Genomic DNA, 10,234 nt, shown 5'->3' with positions numbered 1-10,234 from the left:
AAATAATTCAAGGATGAAGCCAACTGATTATCCTCCTATCCATATGAAGTATATAAATATAATCTCTGGGAGATGGTGAAGGACAGGGAAGCCTGGTGTGCTGCAGTCCATGGGGTCGCAAAGAGTTGGACATGACTGAGTGACTGAACAATGATATAATATTATATGAATTGATAAAGAATGTACAGTGCATAGGAGAAAATGGGAGAAAAGTATTTTAAAAATTGGATCAAGCTTAGCTAATAAAATTAGCAGCTGCAAATGTTGTTTGAGGGGAAGAACATAATGAATTAGGAAATTTTCATCTTATGTGAAAAGAAAACAGCAAAAGTCACAGAACATCCTCATGAGTAGACATATTTATTTATTTAGAAACTGCTTATTTTCTGTCATCCAATTTCCATTTTAAGAGTTTGTGGGGTTTCCATAATGCCTCATGGTAAAGAAACCTGCCGATGCAGGAGATATGAGTTCAATCCCTGGTCCAGGAAGATCCCATGTGCCTCAGAGGAACTAAGGCCATGAACCACAACCATCAAGCCTGTGGTCCACAGACTGGGGGCCACAGCTCCTGAGCCCACGCTCTGCCACCCCTGAAGCCTGGGGGCCCTGGGGCCCACGCTTCATAGCAAGAGAAGCCGCTGCAACGAGAAGGCCAGGCACCACAACCAGAGAGTGTGCCCCGCTCACTGCAACCAGAGCACACCTGTGCAGCAGCAAGGATCCAGCATAGCCCCCACCCAAGAAAAGAGCCTGTGAAAGAATAGCTGAAGCCCACGCAGTGCTGTGCCTACCCGTCCAGTGGCCTGAGCAGTGGGCGCTGCAGGCCAGCCTTCAGGGGGAACTGTGGAGTAGGCAGTGAGCTCGCCTGCCCGCCTGTGGACTAGGCCAGCACCTCAGATCCAGTAGCGTTGCACTCAGCTGCTGAAGTGACCCATTCACGGTGAAGTCCTCCTTGGTCAGAGCTTGCTCAGCTGCCCCCTGCTCTTCCCTTTTAATCTCTTCAGAATCTGCAGACGTAGAGATCAGGCACGACCTCCCAAGAGTGTTCACAGGAAATGGTGCGCTGGGCAGAACTTCCCGGGTGAGCATCCACCAAGTCAGACCCACCGACTGAGCTCCCTGGTTGCCGGGAATGGGTGGTCTCCAGGGTGCAGAGGAGAGTCCGTGTCACACAGACGGATGGTAAGAAGTTCACATACATGCCTCTGGAAGAGGCTGGCGGTCAGCCCTAGGCTCATAACCACCAGGAGTCTTGGCTCCTGGAAGCTGCCTGGGTCTGATTAGTGGAGGCTCCAGGAGCAAAGCGGCCGACCAGAGGAGTGGCGGCAGCAAACTGCAGCTCAGCTCACTGGCCAGGGTTCCTGGAGGACGCAGCAGGGACAGCAGCTGGGTTTTCAGTGGCAACGATGGCATGAGCTGCCTACAGAAGCTTCTGCCAGGTTCTCTTCGGATTCCTAATGTAAATGCCGCCACTTTTCCTTCTGTAGATGTACTGCTCCATTGGGAAGTAAAGGTCGGTGCTACCTAAGTGGTCCCCTGCTGCAAGGAACGTGATGGTGTCGTCCTTCATTTGCTGGACATCAAGGACCAAGGATAGTGTAAAATATTCACTTTAAGTTATGACAAGAATCCAGACAGTGCCATATGGACCACTGTCTGGGTAGCGTGGGAAAAGCCTGAGAAGATATGTTAGAGAAGCCAGATAATCTTTCTGATAAAACAAACTTGACTTTCATTCAGTTTGTAGAAATAATGCTGAGTTTTATTCTTTAGCGGTTTAGATTTTGTTGTAATGTCTTGGCATTTCTGAGAAACTTATAATACATGTACAAGGTTCAAGAACCTAGAAATTGAAAATACTTCATATTACATTGTTCTTCCTACCCCCTCCCTTCTTGTCAAGGCCCTGCTGCTTCCACAATCAGCCACCTGTTTTGTTTCTCAGGAATAGCTTCCAGAGGTTTATTTATTTTTTCTAAGTATTTATTTGGCTGTGTCCACGGGAGGAACTCTTAGCTGTGGCATGTGGGTTCTAGTTTCATGACAAGGGATTGAACTCAGGCCCCTACAGGGAGAGTGCAGAGTCTTAGCCCCTGGATTAGGAGAGACGTCCCAGAATGTCATTTTATGGACAGAAGCAACTATGAATATCTATTTCTTATCCACTCCACATGTGGTGCTAGTGGTAAAGAACCCACCTCCCTGTGCAGGAGACATAAGGGACTCAGATGGCATCCCTGGATCTGGAAGATCCTCTGGAGCAGAAAATGGCAACCCACTCTAGTTTCCCTGCCTGGAGCATCGCCATGGGCAGAGGAGCCCGATGGGCTACAGTCCATTGTGTCACAAAGTGTTGGACGTGACTGAGTGTGAGCACACAGCCACATTTAAAACCATAAATGGTCGCACACTGTGCACAATGTTTTATGGTATCTTGCTTATATTCAGCTGACACTATCTTGGGGAATATTCTCTCTTGGGACACTATTTTCCACAAATCAGTCCACTGAATAGATGATGTACTATAATACGCTTTACTGGTCCACGTTGGAATAAACACTAATATAAAATGACATCTTGACATCACAGAAAACAATGTAATGCATAACCGTAGCCTAATTTATTCCATTTCAGGAAAATGTATCAATTTCTAATGCATTAGGAATTTCTACAAATCTAATGGACTTGTAGCCTCAAGTATTTCCAACTGAAATACAGCATCTGATAGGATGTTGCTGGTAAACTAGCACGTTGCTGGATTCCCCACCCCCCTCCCCCCGAGTAGCTGTGCAATGATCATTTCTCTTTCCTTAAGACTCAACCTCTCCTCTCCCAGATATTTCCCTGATGTGTTTTTAAAAACATTCACCAACCTCTTCTGCCCCTGTGACTTCTCTATAATCCGCTCCTCTTCTTATCACTGCCCTTCATTCTCACGCCCTCATTGCCTGGCCTGGCCTCTACCTGCCATCTCAACATTGCCCATCATTGCTCCACCCACTCCCCTGGAGACGGTATCAATATGGCCTGATAGATGGTTGAGTATAGAAAAATGGTTCATGGATGATATTGAATCACTGGATAAGAAGGAGACATCCACAGGGGAGTATAAGGTAGCTGGGGAAGAAGGAAAATTTAGCTTTTATCTGTGGTCTTCATTCAGGGGAAGATGCTACAGGGCCCACCAGGGAAGAGGAAGTCAGAGTCAGAGGTAAATACTTGGGAGGTGGTGTCCAGAAATTCCAGCAGGAACTCTGGAGAGAAGAGTGAGGGAGAGCACCTGCTGTGAAGCTGCTGTGAGTGTTGGGCAGGGACACACACGGGGCAGCAGAGAAAGAAGCAGGAAGGTAATGACAGGCTTCCCAAGGGAGGGGAGGGTGTCACGGTAATAGTGATGTGCACAGTTACACATGTCATGGAGAGACAAGGGAGGATGGAAAAGAACCAGTGAGAGGGGAGGGCGGATGCAATTAATACATCCTGTACGCTGTTTCATGAGAGGCCAAGAGCAGAGGCCAAGAGAGAGGCTGAGCCAGAGCACAGGACACAATGAAGGAGACATAAAAGATGATAAATAAAAACATAGGTGTTCAAATCAAGATTTTGTTAAAACGCTCTTTTGAGGAATACAATTGGGATTTTAAGGAACTCCTTTTAAGGAATGTAGAAATAAAGTTGCAGGTGAGATATTAATTCTTAGATGATGATTCACAAGAATGACTCCCCTGCCTAAAGAGTGACACCATCAGAAGCAGTTCTGTGCAGAGGTGAGCGGGGAGATGGCACAGCACAGTGGTGGAGACACGTGGTCGATGGAAACGCTGGGCCTTCACGGGAGGAGGGGGTTCCTGTAGACCCCACATGCCGGTGTGCTGAGAACATCGAGCAGAAGTTACTTGAGCCATTGAGAGTGACTGTACTTGAAGGGATTTTTGTTTAAATATAATTTTATTTATTTTTGGCTGCCCCTGGTCTTCTTTGCTCCATACAGGCTCTCTCTACTTATAGAGAGCAGGGCCTGTGCTCTAGTTGGGTGGCTGGGCTTCCTGCTTTGGCGGCTTCTCTTGCTGTGGAGCGCTGGGCTCTAGGAGGCCTGGGCTCAGTATTGGCGGTGTACAGACTTAATTTCTCTGTGGCATGTGGGGTCATCTGGGGACCAGAGATCGAACCGGTGTCCCCTGCCCTGCAAGGTAGATTCTTAACCACTGGACCACCAGGGAAGACCCCGTACTTGAAGTTTTCATTGGAGCTACCTAAAACATGATAAAAGTGAGCTCAGCAAAAGGGGGAAGGAGCAGCGAGCACACAGCCTGCCTTCCACCAAAGAGAGCCTGCTGGGTGTGCACAGACCCCTTTCCGTTTCTGAACCACACTTGCCATTTACTCACTTCCTCTTTCTCCACCTAAAAACCACACATCTCTTAAATTCTCCAAGCAATCTCCCTGTTGGCTTTCTTCCATGGAAGTAGAATTTCTGGGTAAAAGATTCTGTGCAATCTTTCCATGTGAATATCAGAAGAAGGTGAACATTTTGTTTGAGGTTATGGTTCTGGAAATTCAGAGTTAAATATGTTTCAGCTCACATTGGCCAAACGTGCTCTACCTGGCCTCAGCCTCCTGTATTTTAGTTGGCTCACTGGTGTCATTAAGGTCCTGGGATCCCTGTGTCCCCTCAACTACTGCATCCACCTCCTACAGCATGGGGAAAAAAAAAAGGCTCTCTGGTACCATTAAGATCCCTGTTGATTGCAGATCCTGTGATCTTGCTGGTGCCTTGATTTAGGAAGCTTCCTAAGTCCTTACCTAGGATTTGTTGGCATAAAGTTCAACCAGGAAAAACAGAAAACAAAACCTGTTTTAGTGTGTCTCTTGATATTTTTTTTTTTTTTTTTTTTTACATTTGCAAGAGCAAAACACAGAAAATGAAGCAAAAGATACTTTCAAACATATACGGTTACCTGATTTAGAATTACTGATTCAAAGAGTGTCTGTAAAAACAAAATGTGACTTCCGCTTCCAGCTTTAAGAGGAACAGTATCTGAACGTCCTCACCTGGCACTGGTAATTAGAAAGCTGAACAAAATACTCGGAACAACTGTTTTCAGGTCCTGGACAGCAGTCCATGCAGAACTAAGTTCCTAGAGTGAAGATGGATATACAAATCCATCTGAAGACTCCTGGCTGTCTGCCTTCAGGCAATTTCCATGCTGCAGGTACAGGGAGGGGAAGCCAGATGCAGCCCAGCAAAGCCCTGATCTGAGAACACAGGTGAGCCAGGGAGGCACAGCAGGTGATATGTGTGGGGCAGGGCATCGATAAGAGAGAGCTACTCAGACAGGAAGAATTATTCCAAGTGCCTAATGAGCCCACTGAGTCTCTGTCATTGATCACACACAGGTGAAATTCCACAAGGCTGGGCAGGAACAACTTTTGATGAAAGAATTATTACTGGAGACTTATGCATTGAGTGGGACTGGATGCCATGATCTTCGTTTTCTGAATGTTGAGCTTTAAGCCAACTTTTTCACTCTCCTCTTTCACTTTCATCAAGAGGCTCTTTAGTTCCTCTTCACTTTCTGCCAGAAGGGTGGTGCCATCTGAATATCTGAGGTTGTTGATATTTCTCCCAGCAATCTTGATTCCAGCTTGTGCTTCCTCCAGCCCAGCGTTTCTCATGGTGTACTCTGCATGTAAGTTAAATAAGCAGGGTGACAATATACATCCTTGATGTACTCCTTTTCCTATTTGGAACCAGTCTGTGGTTCCATGTCCAGTTCTAACTGTTGCTTCCTGACCTGCATATAGGTTTCTCAAGAGGCAGGTCAGGTGGTCTGGTATTCCCATCTCTTTCAGAATTTTCCACAGTTTGTTGTGATCCACACAGTCAAAGGCTTTGGCATAGTCAATAAAGCAGAAATAGATGCTTTTCTGGAACTGTCTTGCTTTTTTGATGATCCAGGGGATGTTGGCAATTTGATCTCTGGTTCCTCTGCCTTTTCTAAAATCACCTTGAGCGTCTGGAAGTTCACAGTTCACGTATTGCTGAAGCCTGGCTTAGAGAATTTTGAGGATTACTTTACTAGTGTGTGAGATGAGTGCAATTGTGCGGTCGTTTGAGCATTCTTTGGCATTGCCTTTCTTTGGGATTGGAATGAAAACTGACCTTTTCCAGTCCTGTGACCACTGCTGAGTTTTCCAAATTTGCTGGCATATTGAGTGCAGCACTTTCACAGCATCATCTTTTAGGATTTGAAATAGCTCAACAAATAGATGGGGAAACAGTGGAAACAGTGGTTGACTTTATTTTGGGGGGCTCCCAAATTACCACAGATAGTGATTACAACCATGAAAGGAAAATATGCTTATCCTTGAAGGAAAGTTATGATCAACCTAGACAGCATATTAAAAAGCAGAGATGGTACTTTGCCAACAGAAGTCCTTCTAATCAAAACTATGGTTTTTCTAGTAGTCATGTATGGATGTGAGAGTTGGACTATAAAGAAAGCTTAGCACAGAAGAATTGATGCTTTTGAACTGTGGTGTTGGAGAAGATGCTTGAGAGTCCCTTGGACACCAAGGCGATCCAACCAGTAAATCCTAAAGGAGGTCAATCTTGGGTGTTCATTGGAAGGACTGATGCTGAAGCTGAAACTCCAATGCTTTGGCCACCTGATTTGAAGAGCTAACTATTAGAAAAGACCCTAATGCTGGGAAAGATTGAAGGCAGGAGGAGACGGGGATGACAGAGGATGAGATGGTTGGATAGAATCACCAATTCAATGAACATGAGTTTGGGTGAACTCAAGGAGTTGGTGATGGACAGGGAGGCCTGGCACGCTGCGGTTCATGGGGTTGCAAAGAGTTGGACATGACTGAGTGACTGAAATGAACTGAACTGAATGGATTGAAAAGTGTCCAACATTCATGTGGGGCTGAGAATCCTCACCAGCCAGAGTGAAGAGACCTCCTTGAATATGTGGGGCATTCAACTGAGACAGAAAATGCATGCATTAGAGCTGAAACTAAAAAAAGAGAGAGAGAGAGCGAAATGAAACTACTCACAAGCCTTAAAATAAAGGGTGCATAGAATTGTACTAACAAACCTCAGCAATAATCCTCAAAATGTCTGTTATGAGGGTAATCATTTCCTACCAGGAAAAAGCAAAATTAACACTTTCAGGAAACATACAAAGAAAACAAACGAAAAGACATTTCTATCGCCCAGGAAACTTCAAGACATTTAGGCCTGGCACACTGGTCCTGTGTCAGACAGCAGGTCCAATGTATATTTCATATTATCTCATACCCACCCACAAAATAAATATAAACCCCTTTATATACACTGCAAATATACTAGAATATTCAGGAAATCAACTACTTTCTGGTAAAACATGAATTCTCAAGACTAATATTTAAAGCAGCTGTAACAAAAGAAAAATAAGCAAGGAAGTCTATAAAATAAATTTTTTTCAAGAATTACTTCTGAAAATCATGTGAAGGCTATGCAAGCAAAGAACAACTGACTGCAAAAGTACCACATAATTTTAAAGAATCAAGAATAGAACAGAAGAAATCTGTATTTTGTGAACATAATTTAACCCTGATATGAGTCGGACAGGACTGAGCAACTTCACTTTCACTTTTCACTTTCATGCATTGGAGAAGGAAATGGCAACCGTCTCCAGTGTTCCTGCCTGGAGAATCCAAAGGACGGAGGAGCCTGGTGGGCTGCCATCTATGGGGTTGCACAGAGTTGGACACGACTGAAGCGACTTAGCAGCAGGAGCATGAGAACTTGACATAAGTGACATAAAACAAAAGCACACACCAATTTTACCTACTATTCTTGGTCTCCTACTCTATTAAATGCTAATTAATGATATATGAATCATTGCAGAGAAATTCTCCATCTCCAAAAAAACAGGTTTACTCACAATTTTTGTTCCTTTTAAGTAAGTCAAGCTGTACAGTCTAAGAAGTGCTTGCTTCAGAAGATGTGGAATATATATACAATGGAAAATTAGTCATAAAATCAAATGAAATAATGCCATTTGCAGCAACATGGATGAACATGGTGATTTCACTTTAAGGGGAGTAAGTCAGACAGAAAGAGACAAGCATCGTATGATATCACACATGTGGAATATTGAAGAATGATACAGATGAACTTATCTACAAAGCAGAGGTCGAGTCACAGACATAGAAAACACGCTTATGGTACCAAAGAGGACACGGGGGTGTGGGGAGAGGTGAGTCAGGAGTTTGGGGTCAGTACGCACGCACTGCTGTATGTACACCAGGTGGCACAAGGAGCTGCTGTGTAGTGAGGGAGCTGTACTCAGTATCTTGTGACGACCTGTAACGGGAAAGAATCCGGAAGAATATATAGTCGCTCAGTCGTGTCCAACTCTTTAGGACTCCAGGGCCTGTAGCCCACCAAGCTCCTCTCAAAGGAGGGGCCACAAGGAGCTGGACACAACAGAGGGACTAACCACACGAGTCCTACTCTGCTCGTTCTCAGCCAACTTGGAGAAAGACATGACGCCTTAGCAGCGCTGCAGTAAAGTTTTGCTCTAAGATGCCTGCCCTGTAGGGAACAATTTAAGCTTATTCTGAATTTCAGTTGTGCTTGCAAGTAATTTTGTCAGGAGAAAGAGTTGGTGAAAGAAAGCACAGCTGGCCCAGAGGAAACTAACCAGGCGGGAAAACACAAAACACACGCTTAACACACAATCAAACATTAAACTGATTGAGGACACTTCTTGAAATGTTGAACTTCTTGAAATGAGTAAACCATTTCAAGAAGTGTCCTAATTCATTCTCCGTTTGTCCACACTTAATTGAGTGTGCTCAGATAAGACACTCTGTGTCTACAGAGTGTGCTGCCATTCTTGGCTAATTTAAAATATAGTGTATTAATAGGAAATTGGAGGTATAATAAGGCAAACAGATCAGGAGACAACTGTCCTTGAAAAGAGAGTTGATGACTTAGAGTTCCCAAGAGGAGGGACAGGCCACGCCTTGGGCCACCCGGAAAAGGACCGGCCTTGTCTGGAGAGGGAGGGAGGGGAATTCAGCACAGGGGCCTTTACTGTGAGTCCTCAGGAGGGAACAGTGAGCTGGGTGCGCAGGTTCAGGACTGGCTGGTGCGCGTGATGTTAGCGGCCATCCTCGGTGTCTGCCTCTGGGTGACAAGGGAAGGGGACAGTGGCCCAGAGCACAGCTTAAATATCACCTACTCAGAGACACATCCCCATGTGCATCTGCGGTGACAGCTCCCCCATGTCTCCTGCCCTTACCACCTCGGTCCTTCACGGCACCAGGGCCAGCCCTGTCAGCACCAGGTGGGGCTCGTCACCCATGAGTCCTCTGCCCCGGGACCCCTTTCCTCCCTGCCCCTCCTGCCCCAGCCCCCCCTTCCCGCTGTGCCCTGTCCCGCCCTTCAGTCCATGGAGCTGACTCTTCTACAAGCTGTTCTGTTTATTCCTTGTCTCGCTCCACAGCGTCAGCTCTGTGGGAGCAGCAGGATCGTTTCTTTTTAAAGTGTGGTGGTTTTCTGTCTTACTCTCCTCTTGAATGTCAAGAACTGTGAAGTGTCGTGGCTGGGTCCCTGCCCCCAGCACAGGCCTGGCACAGAGCACATGCGCTCTCAGCATTTGGGGAAGAACCAGCAGTGGTAAGCCTTGTTGCTGCCCCCAGGGGACTGTTAAAAACAAGACAACAGCCCCAAAGGAGTTGCTTAGTTAGGAACCATGCTAGCAAAATAGACTTAAATGCAGTTTTGGCTCTTCCAGAAATGAAATCTTGGAACAGTCAGCCAGGAATCTTCTGATTATCACTAGTTGAGTCATCTGTCTGTGAAAGCTTTCCAGCCTTTAATGGAAAGTAACCTCACAGTAACCACTGGGATTCTTTGCCCAGTATAACTTCCTTGTTCCCGATCCCTTATGCCTATAAAAATCTTTTGTTTTGTGCAAATCCTCAGAGTTTCTAACTGCTACGTTGGATGTTGCCTGATGCATAAATCTTTAAATAAAGGCACTAAGATTTTAAAATTTTCCTGAGTTGAATTTTATTTTATTTTAATAGGGCGTATAGCTTAATTTGGAGAAGGCAATGGCACCCCACTCCAGTACTCTTGCCTGGAAAATCCCATGGATGGAGGAGCCTGGTAGGCTGTGGTCCATGGGGTCGCTAGGAGTCGGACACGACTGAGCAACTTCATTTTCAT

The 10,234-nt window shown here is 45.5% G+C and overlaps 1 pseudogene; it reads right to left on the bottom strand.

Moving 5' to 3' along the window:
- Positions 1 to 834: 834 nt before the first annotated feature.
- LOC129648933 (40S ribosomal protein SA-like) lies at positions 835 to 8,543 on the bottom strand (annotated as a pseudogene).
- Positions 8,544 to 10,234: the final 1,691 nt, after the last annotated feature.

The sequence above is a fragment of the Bubalus kerabau genome, chromosome 4 (assembly GCF_029407905.1).
Source record: "Bubalus kerabau isolate K-KA32 ecotype Philippines breed swamp buffalo chromosome 4, PCC_UOA_SB_1v2, whole genome shotgun sequence".
Classification (NCBI taxonomy): Eukaryota; Metazoa; Chordata; class Mammalia; order Artiodactyla; family Bovidae; genus Bubalus; species Bubalus kerabau.
This window is presented reverse-complemented; position numbering and strand designations above follow the sequence as displayed.